Below are 18,612 nucleotides of genomic sequence, written 5' to 3'. Positions count from 1 at the left end.
CCAGAGCTAGTTTTGGTTACCAAAGAAAGACCGATTTGTTCCACCTAGATTAGGAAGGGGAGAGTCCCATGAAGCTTCCAGCTCCTCATGTAATGCATCCATAGAGGTAAAAGCTTCTCCACCGCCTCCACCTACAATAGTGGACCTCCATAAAGCTACAAAGGAATCCACACCTCCTAGTGTTCAAGAATCACCTGATAAACCACTTCAAGTCGATCCTCGGAGAGTACCTTACCACCCTTGCAACTCGACGAGGCACCTAAGGTAATAGAAAACTAATGGAAAAAATCCTCACCTAGTACCAATTGGAACAATTGGTTTCAAAGAGTGACGAGCACATTTCAAACGATATGATCTACCCAAGGAAGGGGGGAGTGTTTGCTGACAATCATCATTCACTCACTCCCCTCTCAACCTTCCTCCCTAACCTCTCAATCTCCAAAATATTAGGGAATGTATATATAAAGCCTTATACTCACAAAAAGCAAAAATAGTGAAGAGCAAGAGCAATTAGCAAACGAGTATGCACAATAAAAGTCATAACATTGACCAGACCTACACATTCACATCCGGTACACTGAAACAGAAACCTATGTCATCAAACACCTTTAATCCTCATCACTCGAGTGATGGAGGGTAGGTAGGATTAGTATGATAGGAGTGTTTCTGTTTTAGAGTTTTGTGATTAGAAAAGTTCTTTTTTCCCATTGATGTGCCTCCTAGAGGTATTCTCGTGTTTCATAGTGTGTACACGAACGTGTTGCTGTGGTTAGGATTTGGACCTTCATGGAATCTTTCTCTCGTTCACTCTTCAAATCAAGCGTGATCATCAACACAAACATGTGTTTTTTGTCCATTAGCATTGTCCCTTATCTTTTTTGCATCTATGTTTGTCTACTTTAATTGTGATTGGTAGCATAATATTCAGCACATTTGCTTAGTACCAAACATTAAATTCAATGCAATTTTTTGTCATAATCACTTGTCTAGGTTTAAAAAGCAAGCAGTCCGACTAAGCTAGTTTGACCAAGCTAGGCGTTAGAGATCTTCTCTCAATACCATGGGAAACACCTTCCTAATAATCTATGGTTACTTAGGTTCTTAATCCGATTTAGGCAGCATTGTGTGCAATGTACTAGGGCTTTCTAGTGGGCTTAGTCCCTATTGACCTTTAGCTTAAGTATTATAAAGGGAGTTTACTAGTGTGATGAGCCTCGAGAGGGTAACAATGTTATATGACCCTCCAACGTTACAAAATTAAAATGTGTGCAGCATTGTGTGCAATGTACTAGGGCTTTCTAGTGGGCTTAGTCCCTATTGACCTTTAGCTTAAGTATTATAAAGGGAGTTTACTAGTGTGATGAGCCTCGGGAGGGTAACAATGTTATATGACCCTCCAAAGTTACAAAATTAAAATGTTGAAAACGAACAAACAAAAAATTCAAAGTGCCACTGTAAGGACATGGGTCCTATGGGCAAGGCCACCGGTACAGCCGGACAATGTGTACGCTAGGGGGAGGCTATAAGATAGCACGGTTAGGTGGAGACTGGCACACGCATTACCACTGCCCTTTCACTGGTATCCGAGCTATTTTTGGGAGGAGGCTATAAGCGGCTTGCATGCGCACGGCACTCTGCTTCTCTCTCATGTTTCACAGACAGTGACGGCTCCGCTGTGCAGCAAAAAGAAGGTAGACACAGTTTTCTGTGCGAGGATAGGCAGCGACAGCTGACCGCCCCATCTACGCCCTCCATAGCGCACAACCAAGGCGGACGACCAAGGCAAACTCGACTGGCAACTCGACGGCACCGAATCTCCGAAGGCTTCCGTTGGCTACGTGTGTAGGAAGGCCCGCTTAATCCTTGCATGAAGGAGGGTTGAACCCACTCATGAGGATAAGGGGCCAACACTTTATCGTCAAGCTATTGGCCCATGTTGTGTATAACAAAGAAAGATAGTCTACTTGTGTTGAAAGAAAAACTAGAAGGAAAGGGAAAGCTTCAAACTTCAAGAAAGTAGCTTCACCCTTCCATTTCACTTCTTGGAGGAAGGCAAGTTTTCCTCCAAAAATTCTTTTTTCCTCAAAGAGGTAGCTTCAAAGTGAAGAAAAGCCTTCACAAAAATGACGAGTTTTTGTGAAGAATCAACAAAGGTGTTCTTACAATGAACGACAAATGAAGCGCTCAAATTTTTGCAAGGCGAGGTTCGCATGCAACGCAAATCGCGGAGCATACAAAACACAAAGACTTCAATTTCTCAAGGTACAAGTTGTCGTTTTTTTTTTCTCTTTTTGCATTAGTGTGTGTTTACCATGGCCAGTGAGGATATCCCACCTACATACACGTTTGATTTTGAGCACGTAGATCAAAATCAGGGCACCACGGGAGCTGCTGACACTAATATGCATCTGATGATGATCTAGGAGATCATGGGCTTGTAGATATGGCTTCTTTCAAGACTTTGGAACATCACCAAAGCGTACTTGAAAGCAACCTCTCTGCACTCAATGCAAATGTTACCAATCTTACAGAGTTACTTGTGAAATTTATGAATTCATAGACGACTCAGCCACAAGTGGCACGGTTCACGGGAACCAAGCTCGCACGACTCAAGGAGTCCAAGAGACAAGTGCTGCAGAAGATGCAAAAGGTAGCAATGCATTACTTAAGAATATCACCATTCCTGAGTTTCACGGAGAAGAGTGTGATTGCAACAAGGATGTGGTCAATACGTTCTTACACAAATGGAGTGATATTCATAGATTGAGACACACCCCGGATATAAGGACGGTTGTAGAAACAAGTCTATCTCTTAAAGGCAAGGCCTATAAGTAGTGGATGACATTTCTAATAGATGCTCGTCCTCCGTCTTGGGCTGCGTTTCAAGCTTCTTTCTCCAAAGAGTTTTTGGACTCCAATGAAGAAGATAAGAATTAGTTAGCATGGGATGCATGCCGCATGTTGGAATTGGAGCTGATCTCTTTAGATAGTTGATCCCAGTGTTAGAAGTTTACAGCTACTGGTGATATGTTAGTTCAAGCAGTAGAATTGGAAAAGGAGATAGAAACTGAACTGGAATACATCTATTGAAATGAGAAACAGACTGAAGTATTGAGAATGATGTTCAGATTCAGATTCAGAGAGAATGAGTACATTACAATAAAGATGATGTAGCTCAAGAACAGATGGGGAACTAAGGATTATGAATCAAAAGCTAAGCAGAAGTACAACTGACAAATGCCAACCCGATTACAATGTAATGGGTCCTATTTATATACCTTGGGAGTTACTGTGATACTACCGTGGTAATTACTGACCGATCCGCTGTTCGTCTCACAGGAGCCGGTTCCCACCCAGTGAGATTGTCTCCGCCATCTACATTCTTTCCTCCTTTCTTGAATTTAGGCAAGATTCCAAAATTTCTGAGAAAAAAAATCCACCGTCGTCCAGCCAAGTGACACCAACCCCTGAGTGGAAAAATCCAGCATCTGCTGCGAAAACTGCTGGAAAAATCCACCGTTTGATTCAAAGACCGGCAGAAAAATCCTTAACCGAATTCTGAGATGGAACTACCCAGTATCCTTCCACCAAACCCGCTTCCGTTTATGCTTTGACCTGGATGGCGCCTGAGAAGTCCTAGTGCCAGCATTCTCCTTCTGAATGAGCCTGTAAATGGCCTCCTGCTCAAGTTGATCCCACCTTTTTGTGGACATATCGATTTCATAAGGCGTGAGAGGATGATAAGTTTTGGTGCCGGGATCATAGAGCGTGCGTCTGCCTTTGGTGAGTCGAGTTCTGGCCAATTTGTGACAATGCGAGGCTGTATGGATCCATCCTTCTGGAAGAGGCTGATTGGCTTTGATCCGAGCTTCAAAAATAATCTCAGTCATCTCTCTGTACTGTGGTCCTAGGCCTGGTCTAGCCGTAATGTCCTTTTCAAGCACTTTAGAGGACTCAACAGTGAGTTGCAACAGCTGGTTGGTGATCTTAGTGAGGCCTCTGAGCTGAATTTTCCACTAGCCCATACAGACTTTGATCCGGACTTGCCTTATGGTCGCTGTGTCAAACTCAATCCTCGTGGCTTGCAAAACCACATGCAAATCCCACAGTTGGAGTAGAGCCTTATCTTGCTTAGTAAATACATAGCGCTGAATTTTGTTGTGCGGGATGAGTGGAAGAGTTGCCTTTGTAGAAGTAATAAGGGCTTGGGTTTCGTCGATAGTCTCCTGCACCTTCTCTGACAATTTCTTCCTACCCATGCACCGTGAAGATGATGAAGCTGGAGAAGAAGAAGATGACTTACTTGATTCTTTGAAACTGTATCCAGGTGTGGCTGGCAAAGACAGATGACAATCCACGGTCTCCTCCAGGGACAAGGTTTGCGACTGCAGTGAAGAAACTTCGGAGCTCGACAATGGTGAGTGGACAACAGAAGGTAAGCGTCGTGCAGGAGATTTGCGAGGAAAACGCCTACTCGCCTTACTATTATACGCGTTCTCACCATAAAAGCTCCACCACTTACCGTTCCTAGACTTCTGTGCACCGAAAATGACGTGGCAGACATGCATTGGACATTTAGCCCGTCTTTGAAACGATTACCACTGATATTCCATCTGACCATTGGTCCCCTAAAAACTGATCACTTTGTCCCCACTTTTCTCGTCCTGGTATAAGCCTGGCTTTGTCGTGCTGGTACTGGTCTGGAACTGGCTGCACATGAAAAAGTCCCAAGATAGCTAATTTTGGAACTTCTTGGTTTTCAACGCCCAGATCCTCAGTACCCTATTCGTGGCAAGGCTCTCTGGCTTCTGAATAGTAGAGATTGATTTTAGCTCCATTATACACCCCTGGCAACAATAATCCAGATAGGTCTTTTAATCTTACCGTACCGTTGGAGAAAACCCAGTCCACTTCGAATGGTCCTGCCCAGGCTATCTTTAGATTCGGCTTCTTAAGACCCAATTTGGACTGATATAGGAGTACCAGATCCCCTTTCTGAAACTCCTGGACCTTAATCCTTCGGTCATGCCAGTGTTCCCTTCTTTGTTGAACAATCTCCTGTTCCAGCATAGCGCGTTGTCTTAGTTCATCTAACTGGGTAAGCTCCTCCAGTCACTTCTTCAAATTGTGATTAAAATCTAACCCATATTCGACAGCCACAGCTTTAGTGCCATATACCATTCTGAAAGGTGTTAATCTTGTAGTGACCTTATAAGCTGTCTTGTATGCCCATAAAGCAGTCTGAAGCTTCAAGTCCCACTGTTCTACTTTTTCTGCACAATCTTGGTGAGGATAGTCTTAATGGTCTTGTTGCTGCTTTCGGCCTGCCCATTGCATCTAGGATAATATGGTGTGGATTTTTGATGCTTGATTGAAAGCATATCCATGAGGATATCCATAGTGTCATTTATGAAGTGTGTCCCTTGGTCTGACACAATCTCCACAGGACATCCATAGTGGCATACAATATTCTCAAATAAAAACCTTGCAGTAGATTTCGTTGTATTGTTAGAACGAGCCTTAGCTTCTACCCACTTGGTTACATAATAGGTAGCCATCAAGATATACCTATTCTTCGTAGGAGTAACCTTCTTGAAAGGTCCCATAAAATCCAAACCCCATTTCATAAAAACATAGTGGATGTACTGACGTTAAAGGAGTCATGTCTGCTGCTGTGGGTCTACCCATTCTTTGGCATATGTCACAGGTTTTGCAAAAGCTTCTAACATCAGATATCAATGTTTGCCACCATAAACAAGCCTGCACAATATTCTTGTAAGTAATATCAATAGAAAAGTGTCCACCAGATTCTCCATTATGCGCGTCTGAGATAACTTGCATTCTCCCCTCCATAGGCACACATCGGCGAAGAATCCCATCGACACCTAATCTGTAGAGTGAGCCCCCAATGATGGTTAACTTTAAGCTTTTGATAACTAGAGCCTTCTTCTGGTTCTGCTTCCAATCATCTGGGAAACTACCCTAAGAAAGAAACTGATATACTTCATATAATTCAGGATCGACTAATTCTGCCGCTTCCAGCTGAAATAATTCAGTATCCACTGGTTCATCTCTTAAAGACGCTTCAGAACAACCCTCCGTACTCCTAGAGATGAAATCAGTTCCACAGTGGTTCTTACCAGGTTTATGGAAAATTCGGAATTCAAATTGCATAAGGAACATCATCCATCGTATTAGCCTGCCTTGAATAATAACTTTATTAATCAAGAATAATAGGGCCTGATGATCCACATAGAAATGAAACAATTTGCCTAGCAAATAATGCCTGAATTTCGTAGCAATCCCTAGTGCCTCTCGTTTAGTGGTTGTATAACCCTGTTCAGCCTGGCTGAATCTGCGACTGGCAAAGTAGACAGGATAGTCAGTCCTTCCATCTGGCTGGGCTAGTATCGCCTCCAATGCCAGCCCTGAAGCATCCACATGTACATGGAAGATAACATCCCAATTTGGTTGCCGAAGGACCGGTTTACTAATAGTGGCACTTTTTAAGTTCTGGAAACTTTCCTCACACTCAACATTCCAATTGAACTTGCTGGTTTTCTTTGTGAGCTCATACAGTGGTAAAGCTTGGGAGGCAAATTTATGCACAAATCTTTTGTAAAAGTGAATATATCCCCAGAAAGAACTCATATGAATTCCTGGGTGCCTTGGTCTGCTGAACGCATTGGATCTTGTCGTTGGCTATTTCTATTCCATTGCGGGATACCACATGGCCTAATAGCTGTCCTTTCCAGACTATGAAAACAGATTTGAATGGATTCAGACAAATCCGCTTCTCTTGACAGCGCTTAAAAACCATTTCCAAGAATAGTAAATGATGTTCCTCTGCTGAATATACAGTGAAATCGTCCATGAATATGGAGAGGAACCGATGAAGAAACTCATTGAATATCTCCATCATGCACCGCTGGAAAGTGGCTGGTGCATTGCATAGGCCAAATGGCATTACTAGATACATAAATGCTCCCCGCTCTATAATGAAAGCGGTCTTCCCCCGATCCTTAGGAGCAATTTGTAACTGGTTGTAGCCACTATATCCATCCATAAAACTGTACATCTCATACCCTGCAATCTCATCAAGCAACATATATGTGAAGGGCAATGGGAATGGATCCTTGATGGTTTGAGCGTTGAGTTTTCTATAATCTACACATACTCTCAGCTTCCCATTCTTCTTGGGAACAACTACAATAGGAAACAACCAATCGCTACTGGCCACTTCAGTGATGAACCTAGCTTTGAGAAGGTTGTCAATCTCTTCCTTGACCTTCTTAGCACAATTGGGATTCATTCGGTACCGCTGCAGTCTCATTGGCCTGGCATCTGGCTTCAGTGGTATCCTGTGATGGCAGACCTCTGGATCCACCCCTTTCAGATCAGTGTGTTCCTAGGCAAAGACATCTTTGTAATTCTGGAACATTCTACGTGCTTTTCCTTCATTGTAGGGTTGAGATGTTTGTTAACTTTGATCATTCTAGGGTTGTCTTCATATCCTAGATTCCATTCCTTGATCTCTTGGTCATCTGGGAGTAACAATTTAGGCCCGCTTCCTTTTCTCTTGGTTGAGTCTTCGGTGTAATCCCAAGACGGACCTTTGAGTTTTGAATCACTGTTCTGATTTACCGTGTCCTCCCTAGAATGTGCTGGCTCATCTAGCGTGCTGGATTCAATTGATTCTTCCGGCCTTCCAGTTAACTGAACTGAACATTCTCCTGAATTGAGTTCAGTAAATTGGTCTAGAAACTGCTTCTTCTGTTTGTCAGCCTGCACCTTGTTCAGTAGAAGTGCATTGAGATCAATTTCTGCTAAGGGAAAACAATTTAGAGCTGCTAACATCCTTTCAATCTTCTTAACCTTATACTTCCGGCATAGTTCTTTAGGTCTCAGCTCCTTTATCTAGCTTCTAGTGTTGTTTGTCTGAATCTGGATCCTGCCACCACTGGCCCCTTGTATAGTCAGAGTTTGGTTAGCATAGTTGTGAACAGCCTGTGCCGTTCGCAACCATGGACGCCCTAGTAGCATTCCATATGCTCCTTAGACATCGAGAACTGGAAAACTGGCCTTGAACTTCTCCTTGCCCACTTGTATCGGCATATTCTCGATCATACCAGTAGCTTGCACTACTCGATGATCTGCCATCCGCACTTTGAAGGGTGCTGGCTTCAGGTTTGTGATGCCCATCCTCTGTTGAAGATGTACTCCCATGATGTTTACTCCTGCTCTTCTATCCAGAATGACACTCGAAAGTGGTTCCCATTGTTTCCGAACTTTGTAATCTACTTGAATTAGCGACACTTCATCATCTCTGACAGCCGTCAAGTCAACTGTCACGGCGTCTGCCTCAGCCTTCCTTCGCTGTCTGATGAATTTCGCTGCTTCAGGCAAAGTTCTTCTAATGTCTTCCAACTTCACAGTGAGTTTTTGGATTCTAGCACAGATTTTGACATGAATTTCCTCTTTCTCATGGTCAGAGTTGTTGTCGGAGCTTGAAGAACTGGTAATATCTTCACAATGCCATTCCTTCATTTTAGTGCTTTCAGCTCCTCTATCAGCTCCCAACTCTTCAATCAACCCTTGAACTGCAGCCAACATGGTCTTAGGCATGCCGGGCTTTGACTGATCTGTCTCAGTAGATTGGGCTGGTATCTTTTGAATGACCCGTGCTTCAGAACTCTTTGGCTGCTCTGACAGCTTCTTTGCTAAATCCTCTGTGATTTTCGCCGCTAGTTCTCTCTGCTCCCGCCATTCATCAACCACCTTTTCTTTACCCTTGGCCTTCCATACCTCTCTCTGTTGAGCCCATTTGCTGCTTTCAGCAGTGACTGATTTTTCTAGGATCTCTTGGATTTCCTCAATCACTACCCCTTTGCTTCGTGTAACTGCTCGTACAGGGACTGGCTCTGGAAGCTTCGCCTCAATAGCCGCAGTCATAGGTATTTCTGGACATTGAGCCACGAAATGCCCATACTTTCCACAAGTATAGCAATTTAGACTTAGGCTCTGGAAATTACCACGCCCCCGGCCCCGGCCAGTACCTTCTTGGTATCTGTCGCGCGCTGTACCAGTACCACTGGTACCTGGTTTCTCCTCCTGAGAAGTGTTGGCAGTTTCCACTCTTATTGGTTAGGCATTGGTAAATGCCACAACTGACAAGTCTTTGTCATTTTTGAAATGATGAATCCTAATGCCACAATTATTCCATAGATGGCCATAGGCTTTACAATAAGTACACTGTGGGCACTCATTCGAAACATGGTCCTTAGATTTACATTTTGAACACCAAATCTCCATTCTTCTCACCGGTTGCCTGGTCTGGCTAATCTCAGCAATTTGCCGAGCCATCTCTTCAATCTTCCTAGCCCAAGACCCCCTTTTTAGGCTTATCCTTGGTCTTCTCATCGGAGCTACTCTCAGACTACTGGAAACTCCGCTTGAATCAGAATCATCACTAGGACTGCTACTATTGGACCTCCTCTTCTTATGACCCTTTTCCTTCTTAGCTTGGTTTTCCAGCTTCAGGGCTTGCTACACCAAATCATTGAATTTCTTCGTAGGTGCTGGCACCTCTTGCTCCCTAAGCTTCTTGCTGTGAAAGCCATTCAAGAACCATGCTCGCAGTCACTTTTTCGATGGTGGTTCCTGCAGCTGCCTTGTCAGCTCTTTGATTTTCTCAACATAGCTTCGGATTGACAATTTCCTCTGCTTAATCTTATCTAGTTCACAAAGAATATCCTCATCACCTCTATTGTCAGACTATTCCAGTCTGAAGGCTTTAAGTAGTTTATTATAGGATCTGAGCTGGCAAGCCGGGTAATGGTAGTACCACTTCCTCGCTGCCTCCTTCAGTGTTTGCAGAAAGTATTCACCCCAGTCATCCTCATCAATATTTTTCAGCTCGGCATACTGCTCAAAGGCTTGGATATGAACATTCGGATCATCCTTCTTGCCCCCTTTGAACACGGAAAAAAAGATTTTCAATGAGGATGTGTAATCATGCCGATCACCGTTGGTCCTTCCTCTTCTCAACTTGGCATCTGGACGCCTCTTTGGAGTTTTCTTACAATTGTCTGTATCTGCATCCCAATTAATATCTGCCTCCATCTCAATTTTTGTGTCCTCCCTGGCTTGTCTACTGGAAGTATAGCAACTTCCTTTACTGCCTTTGGCGCCCTCGTCCCCCTGCCTGGATCGAGAACTTTTAGCCTTGCGTGCTTCCCTTTCTGCCCTTCTGCGCCTGGACTGACTAGAATGCTGTGAGTCTTGCACCTCATCAGCATGACTGTGCTCCTCCTGAGCCTCAGTGTCAGTCACCAGCTCATGCTTGGGGTCAGAGTCTCTTTCTGACTCCTCAAGAATAGGGTCAACATGGTAGGATGGTTTCTGGCCACGATTGGGTTTGGGTGCCATTACTACAGCTGAAAAACTTCAAACTGGGAGATGAGTTTTCTAGTCAATGAGCAATAGCTCTAGCCACCGTGATTGCCAAAATGGAATTGGAGCTGATCTCTTTAGATAGCTGATTCCAGTGTTAGAAGTTTTCAGCTACTGGTGATGTGTTAGTTCAAGCAGTAGAACTGGAAAGGGAGATAGAAACTGAACTGGAATACATCTACTGAAATGAGAAACAGACTGAAGTATTGAGAATGATGTTCAGATTCAGATTCAGAGAGAATGAGTGCAAAGTATTTATGCTGAAGTACACTGGACTGCTGTATTTAGGATTACAAACGAAAGATTACAGATAAAGATGATGTAGCTCAAGGACAGCTTGAGAACTAAGGATGATGAATCAAAAGCTAAGCAGAAGTATAGCCGACAAATGCCAACCCAATTACAATGTAATGGGTCCTATCTTAGGAGTTACTGTGATATTGCTGTGGTAATTACTGACTGATCTGCTGTTCGTCTCATAGGAGCCGGTTCCCACCCAATGAGACTGTCTCCGCCATCTACACATGTCTGGCCTCTCTCTCACATAGTACCTTTTGAAGTATTGAGAAATCATATTAAAACTAGAAGGTCTAGATGAATTCCAAAAGGTACGGGGTTTTGATAGGGGTCTTGACAAAGACTATCGCCTTCATGTCAAGACCCAACATCCAAAAACTTTGGAAGAAGCCATCAGTCATGTGCAAAGATAAGATGATGACCAAGAGAGGAAAAGAAATGTTCCCTACTTTAAAAATACTTTTGCTAAGAGCAATGTGGCTAAGAGCCAACAACGAGGTAGATCTCCCACACGTTCCAAGAGGAATAAGAGACAATCTACCTCTCCACGCCCACAAGAGGCTAAGAAGCCTAAGCAATCACAAGATACTCCACGAGGGTCTCTCAGCACTGCTGATTTTGAGCATGCAAAGAAACACAATTTGTGTTTTAGATGTCTTTCGGACCAACATAACAAGAAAGATTGTCCTCTTTTGCAAGGCAAAGAAAAGGCCATGCACATGGTGCAACGCCTCACATTAGATTCATCTCCTAAATATTGTGTTGTAGAGGTTCTTCATATGGAAGAAAAGCACAAGTGTTGTGTGTCTGCTTCAATGTGGCCGCCCACCTTTGGCCCCCATGATTTGATTCGTATGCATGGCACTATTAATGGACAACGTGTTCATATTTTAGTGGATGATGTTGCAACTCATAACTTCTTGAACTATAAGCTAGTCAAGAAATTGAAGCTTACACAGACTCCCTGCTCTTACAAGTATGTGGTGGAGCAGATGTCTGGGAATGATAAAGAAGTATGGGACATGGTAGTTCAAGAGGTTGAGCTTATTGTTCAATATCATACGATGATCCTTGACTTTCAAGTTATGAACATGGACCGTGCTGATGTAGTTTTAGGACGGGAGTGGCTGCATGGTTTAGGAAACACATTACATTGCACACTAGTTATGAACACAACTCCTTATCCTTTATAGCCAATGGTAAACATGTGCTTTTTCTTGGTGAGAAAAACATACCATCTTCACCTCTTATATGTACAACCGAGCTTCTGCAGAAATCATAATTAATAGATGAAGTCTTTTTGTGTTACTGCTTGTCTCCAAGTCTTATGAATTCTCAAGAGCAAAGTGCGGTGAATTCTAGTAATGGTATGCAAAGTGCAATGAATTCTAATGGTATACAAAGTGAAATGAATTCTACTAATAAACAAAGTGTTAACAAATCTAACGAGCAAAGTGTTCTCAATTTTAATTCTATAGAGCAACGTGCAGGTGTTGTAAAGCAAACATTGCAGGAATACAAGATTATCCATCCCAACACAACTCTACTTTACTTTCTCCTTTTGCATGGCAAAAGCTGACTCACTTACTCACGAGTATAGTGATGTGTTCTCAAGTGATTTACCACTGGGTTTACCCCCTACATGTGATGTGCAACATGGCATTGATGTCTTTCCAAGCACTAAACCGGTGAGTAAACCACCTTATCGTATGAGTGCTAAAGAAGCCAAGGAGGCTGAGAGTCAGTTGGTTGACTACCTCGCTCGTGGTTTCATTAGACCTAGCACTTCGCCTTGGGCATCACTAATTCTATTGGTGAAAAAGAAAGATGGTACTATGCGCATGTGCGTAGATTATCGTGGATTAAATGCGATAACCATCAAGAACAAGTATCCTCTACCTCGAGTGGATGAGTTGTTTGATCAACTCCATGGGGCAAGATACTATACAAAGATAGATTTTCGTTCAGGATAGCACCAGGTACGTATCCTACTACAAGATATCTCCAAAACTGCCTTTAGAACATGGTTTGGGCATTTTGAATTTTTGGTTATGCCTTTTGGTCTAACCAATGCTCCAGCTACATTTATGACACATTGATAGTGTCTTACGTCCCTATCTTGGAAAATTTATTGTGGTTTTCCTTGATGACATTCTCATTTACAGTAAGACTGAAGATGAACACATAGAACACTTATGATTAGTGTTTGAACAACTACGAGCTCACATGTTGTATGCTACGCAAAGAAAGTGCGATTTCTTTAAAACAGAGATAAATTACCTCGGTCATGTGATCTCTTATTTTGGCATCAAGATGGACACTGACAAGGTTGCTGCCATTCTTCGATAGCCACATCCCAACACGGTTGAGGAGCTTTAAATATTTTTAGGCATGGCTGGATTTTATCGACAGTATATCCATGACTTGCCAAAATCAATGTTCCTATGACGGATCAACGTAAAGCAAAAGGTAAGACCTTTTCTTAGGAAGAAGCCCAAAAACGTAGTTTTGAACAACTCAAGGTAGCTATAGCCACTGCTCCCATCCTAGAAATCGTTGACCCACTTAAGCCGTTTGTGGTAGAGACTGATGCTAGTGATAAAGCCATTGGTGTGGTACTTCTCCAGGAGGGAAGACCTATAGCCTTTGAAAGTAAAAGGTTAGATGGAGCTCAACAGAATTATTTTGTTTATGAGAGAGAGCTCTATGCCATAATTCACGCTTTATGAAAGTGGCAACACTATTTATATGGTGTCGAGTTTGAAGTAGTTTTTGACCATGAGCGTATCAAATGGTTTACTACTCAAATAGGCTTGAAGGGCCATAAAGCTAGATGGGCAAAAATCCTTCATATCGCAAGGGGCGATATAATGTAGTAGCGGATGCACTAAGTCGGATGCCTCAGATTAATTCACTTGCTTTCAAGAAACTAAAGAGTAGATTTTTGGAGTCATTAGGTGGCAAGTCTGCACAAGATCAATCATATGCTAAAGCGTGGAGTGCAGTTTTAAAAAGGGATCCCTCACATTCACATGTCTCTGAATAGCTAGATTCAACATGTCTTTGCACGTGCAGATAGAAACTCCAACACACAGAGCTCCACCCCTACTCAGGAAGAGCTTAAGCGATGGAAGAATTTTTCCATTGATGATGGCTACTTACTCCACAAAGGTAGAGCATGCGTGCCAAATGACTTAGACACTAGGCGCCAAATCTTATTTGAGTGTCACGATAGTCCAAGTGCTGGTCATCCAGGTATCCGTAAGACGTATGCCTTAGTGCGATGACAATTTTATTGGTCGGGCTTACATCGTGTGATGTTCAAGAGTACGTACTAAACTGCCAACAGTGCCAAGCTAATAAGACAAAGCGCCTCAAGGTAGGTGGCCTTTTACATCCTTTAGAGATTCTGCAAAGGTAAGTGGGAGAGTATCTCTATGGATTTTGTAGTAGGACTACCTACTACAAATCGTGGCCATGATGCCATTTGGGTAATTGTAGATCGTCTCACAAAGATGGGTCAATTCATTCCCACTAAGACTACGGTTAAGACACTGGAATTAGCACGGCTATTTGTAGAGCATATATATAAACTCTACGGTCTTCTAGCTAGTATCATTAGTGACAAAGATCGAAAGTTCGATAATCACTTCTGGAGATTTGTGTTCCAAAAGTTGGAAACCAAACTTAATCTAAGTATGGCTAATCATCCAACAGCTGATCATCCAGAAACGGATGGTCAAACAGAAAGAGTTAATCAATTGCTAGAGGATTCCTACGAGCGTACGTTAGCAAGAAGCAAACCAATTGGGAAGACTACTTACCTATATTGGAATTTTCTTATAATAGTTCAAAGCATGTGACTATAGGGTTTAGTCCATTTATGCTTTTGTATGGATTTCAACCTAGATAACCCGTTACGGTGGGGTTGGCTAAGGAGAAGATACAACAAGCAAAGGATTTTCTCCAAGACCATTTTGACATGCGAGTTGCTCGATAGAATGTTAAGCAAGTGCAAGATCGATATAAGAAGTACGCAGATGAGCATCATTGTCTTACTAATTTTGAAGAAGGAGACAAGGTTTTCCTCAAAGTTTTGGAGCATTCAAAAAGTCTAAAGACGGAAAAAGTTGCTAAACTTTCACCACGCTATTGTGGACCGTTTACCATTCTCAAACGTATAGGTCAAGTGGCCTATAAGTTAGCTCTCCCAGAGCACTCACGAGTTCATCCTGTTTTTCATGTTAGACGTTTACGAAAACAACTAGGACAGAATGATAACGTCATTGACACAGGTGTGTTAGTTGATCCTACCGAACCACCAAGCATTCCACATGAGCCCGAAAAGATTTTGGATTCTCATGAGCTTCGCACCAGACATCGTGTTAGACGACAGGTGTTGGTAAAATGGCTAGATAGACCTGAAGAAGGTTTTACATGGGAGAATATCTCCGCACTTAAGAAACGTTTTTCTACGTTCTTTTTTGAGGACGAAAATGATTCTCCAAGGGGGGGGTAATGTAAGGACATGGGTCATATGGGCAAGGCCACCGGCACGGTCGGACAGTGTGTACGTTAGGGGAAGGCTATAAGATAGCACGGTTGGGTGGAGACTAGCACACACATTACCACCGCCCTTTCAGCCACAATGTAAAATCTTAAACTGGAAGAGAAATCTCAGCTTGATTTGGTACTCCACTCACATGTATCGCCTATGGTACTAGAGCCCTAGAGGTTCCCAATGTGGGTACTTTTCCTTGAAAATAAAAAAACCCAAGGCATACGAAATAAGCACGCACATCAAAATTGAATCAATGTGAAAAGACTTTGGGGGGTCAAAGGAAAGGAAATAAGTCAGGCGATGATTTCATGAGCAATTCCTTTTATCGTAGCTTAACTACAAGGTCTTCTAGGTATAGCCTCTAGTCAGCCTCCGAACATGAAATACTTGGCTTTCACAATTAAACAACTTAATTGACCAGAGAAAATTGAGAAGCTTGCCCATGGTATTAATATTTGATCCCTAGTGTCTTTCGATCGTTAAATTAGCGACCCCAAACTTGTTTAGTTTTTTACCTCTACAACTATTTATGCATTGGATTATATTATAATTTAATGTTTATTGCTGACAAATGGTTTAAAATTTTGTTACCAATCAAATTGTCTGTCTACAATTGAATATGCTTTTTAATTGTATATGAGAATGCAATTACTGTGCCAATGTTGTTTGATTTTGCAGTGACTGAAGAAGGCTAAGGACACTCATCTCAAAGGCTCTTCCACCTCGACGAAAGAGCTTCAACTCAATAGATTTTGAGGATGGAATCTACATTAGGAAGGGGGGCATGTTAACCCTCACACACATTCTTATCACCTACGATAAACGTCGTATTATTTATTTGGTAGAGTCAGGTACCGGGCTTGTCGGTCCAATAGGAAAAGGGTAAGAGTGATCGCCGATGAGAGGCGCACTCTACTAGGAACATTCAAGGGTTAGTTGGCTAAGTAAGGACGCCCAAGTGTGAATGGGGTGAGCTCATATAAAAGTCACCTAAACCTAAAAATCATTCATTCTTTCATTTGTGCAATTGAAGAGTGCTCTTGCTCCATCTCCATCTTCTTCTTCTTCATCTCCTTGTGTGTGTATGTATGCGTGCGCACCCGCGTGCGTGCGTGCATGAGTGCGTGTGTGTGTGTGTGTGTGTGTGAGAGAGAGAGAGAGAGAGAGAGAGAGAGAGAGAGAGAGAGAGAGAGAGAGAGAGAGAGAGAGAGAGAGAGAGAGAGCATTGCGACAACGGCACGGCGGCGGCAAAGTGGTTGAGCATGGCGCAATGGCGGCTCCTTCTTCTTCATGGCGAGGAATCCTCCATGAAGGCGAGCGTAGGGCGGTGAGTGACACACCCTTGTTCTCTTGAATTTGCTAAATTAGTCTAGTTGTGTGCTTGGAGCCATTTGTGGCTCGCACACAGTGTATCGGCAAGTCCCTTGCATTGACACATGCGACAGACGTGCACAATCGGATAATATTACCGCCTCTCAATACCTTGTCTTCATGTCGGAGAATGGACTCGGACTGCAACACCTCTTCTTGGTCCTCGATCTCCGGTGGGTCTTCAATAGTTGGCTCTAGAGGTGGCTGTCCTTTGTAAGGCTTTAGTAGGCTCACATGGAAAGCATTGTGTATGAGCCAATGATTGGGCAACTTGAGTTGATAGTCCATCTCATTGATTGGTCTAAGAATCTGGAAGGGACCATATTCCCGTATTCCCATGGATAGACTTAGGCAATATTCCCATGGATAGACTTAGGCAATCCAAAGATAAAATCCATGGATATGCTCTCCCATGGTGAATTGGGGATTGGCAAAGGTTGAAGCAATCCAAGTTGCTTCCTTCTATCAAACTTTGTATTTTGGCATACCACACATCTAAAAACATACTCTTGTATGTTTGCTTTCATGGCAGGCCAATAGAAATATGTTTCTATCCCTTTTAAGGTAGACTGAATCCCTCTATTCCCCACAAAAGGAGGAGCATGAGATTCATATATTACTTTCTCACGTAGTGAGTTAGTAACGCATAGTCTATTGCCATAGAGAAGATAACCATCTTGTAAAGTAAATGGTTCCTCTTTCTTCCCTAATGCAAGGGCTGAAATCACATCTCTAACATTGGGATCAATAGCGTACTCATCTATCATAGAAGACAGATCATTGTGAGTTGCTATGGAAACCGCATTCACTCTCGATCGTCTTGAGAGTGCATCGGCTACTTGATTATGCTTGCCAGCAATGTGAGCAATATGAAAATGAAATTGCGAAAGGAAATTTGCCCACCTCATTTGTTTGTCGGAGAGCTTGGATTGCGTCATGAAGTACTTAAGGCTTTGGTGATCTGTCCGCAGAATGAAAGGAGTCCCCAATAAATAGTGCTTCCATGAGTCTAAGGCATGCAAAACTGCAAGGAGTTCTTTTTGGTATATGCCTAGAGCTTGCTCAACAGGGTTGAGCCTTTGACTTTCATAGGCTATGGAGTGCCCTTCTTAGAGTAAAATAGCTCCAAGGCAATCACCACAAGCGTCACATTGGACCTCAAATGGCTTTGAGCGATCTAGGAGTGTAAGCACAGGTTGAGAGATAAACTTTTTGAAAGCATCGTTCTCCTTGGAAGACCATGTATACCTAACGTTTTTTGTTGCTTTAGGTCATGTAATGGTCCCGCGATTTGTGATAACTTTTCTATGAAGTGTCTATAGTATGCGCACATACCTATAAAGCTTCTTAGTTCATGTAGATTCCTTGGATTAGGCCATCTTTTTATTACCTCTAGCTTTTATGGATCCATTTGGATGCCATCTTGAGAGATAATGTGACCTAAATACTCAATCTCTTGTAAAAAAAACTCACTTTTCTTTTGATTATTATAGAGTTTATTATCTTGTAAGACTTGAAATATTACCTGGAGATGTTGCTTGTGTTCATCTAGTGAATTAGAGTAGATGATTATATCATCAAAGAACACTCCATTAAAGGTTCGATGCCACCTGAATAGCTTCTCCATCTAACGGTTAAATGTGGCTGGTGCATTGGTCAAGCCAAAAGGCATGACAATGTATTCGTAAAGACCAAACGTAGTGCAAAATGCAATCTTTACAATGTCTTGATCAACTATCTTTTTTTGATGGTAGCGACTTTTTAGGTCAATCCTACTAAAGTAGGTCGACCCTTGTAGCTTATCAAATAGGTCTTCTACCCGTGGAATGGGAAACCTATTCTTGATAGTGATCCTATTTAGTGCTCTATAGTCGACACACATACGATATGTGCCGTCTTTTTTTTGCACTAATAACACGGGTGAAAAAAAT

Source organism: Adiantum capillus-veneris, chromosome 8 (assembly GCF_014529385.1).
Source record: "Adiantum capillus-veneris isolate H3 chromosome 8, ASM1452938v2, whole genome shotgun sequence".
NCBI lineage: Eukaryota > Viridiplantae > Streptophyta > Polypodiopsida > Polypodiales > Pteridaceae > Adiantum > Adiantum capillus-veneris.
Note: the sequence above shows the minus strand (reverse complement) of the source record.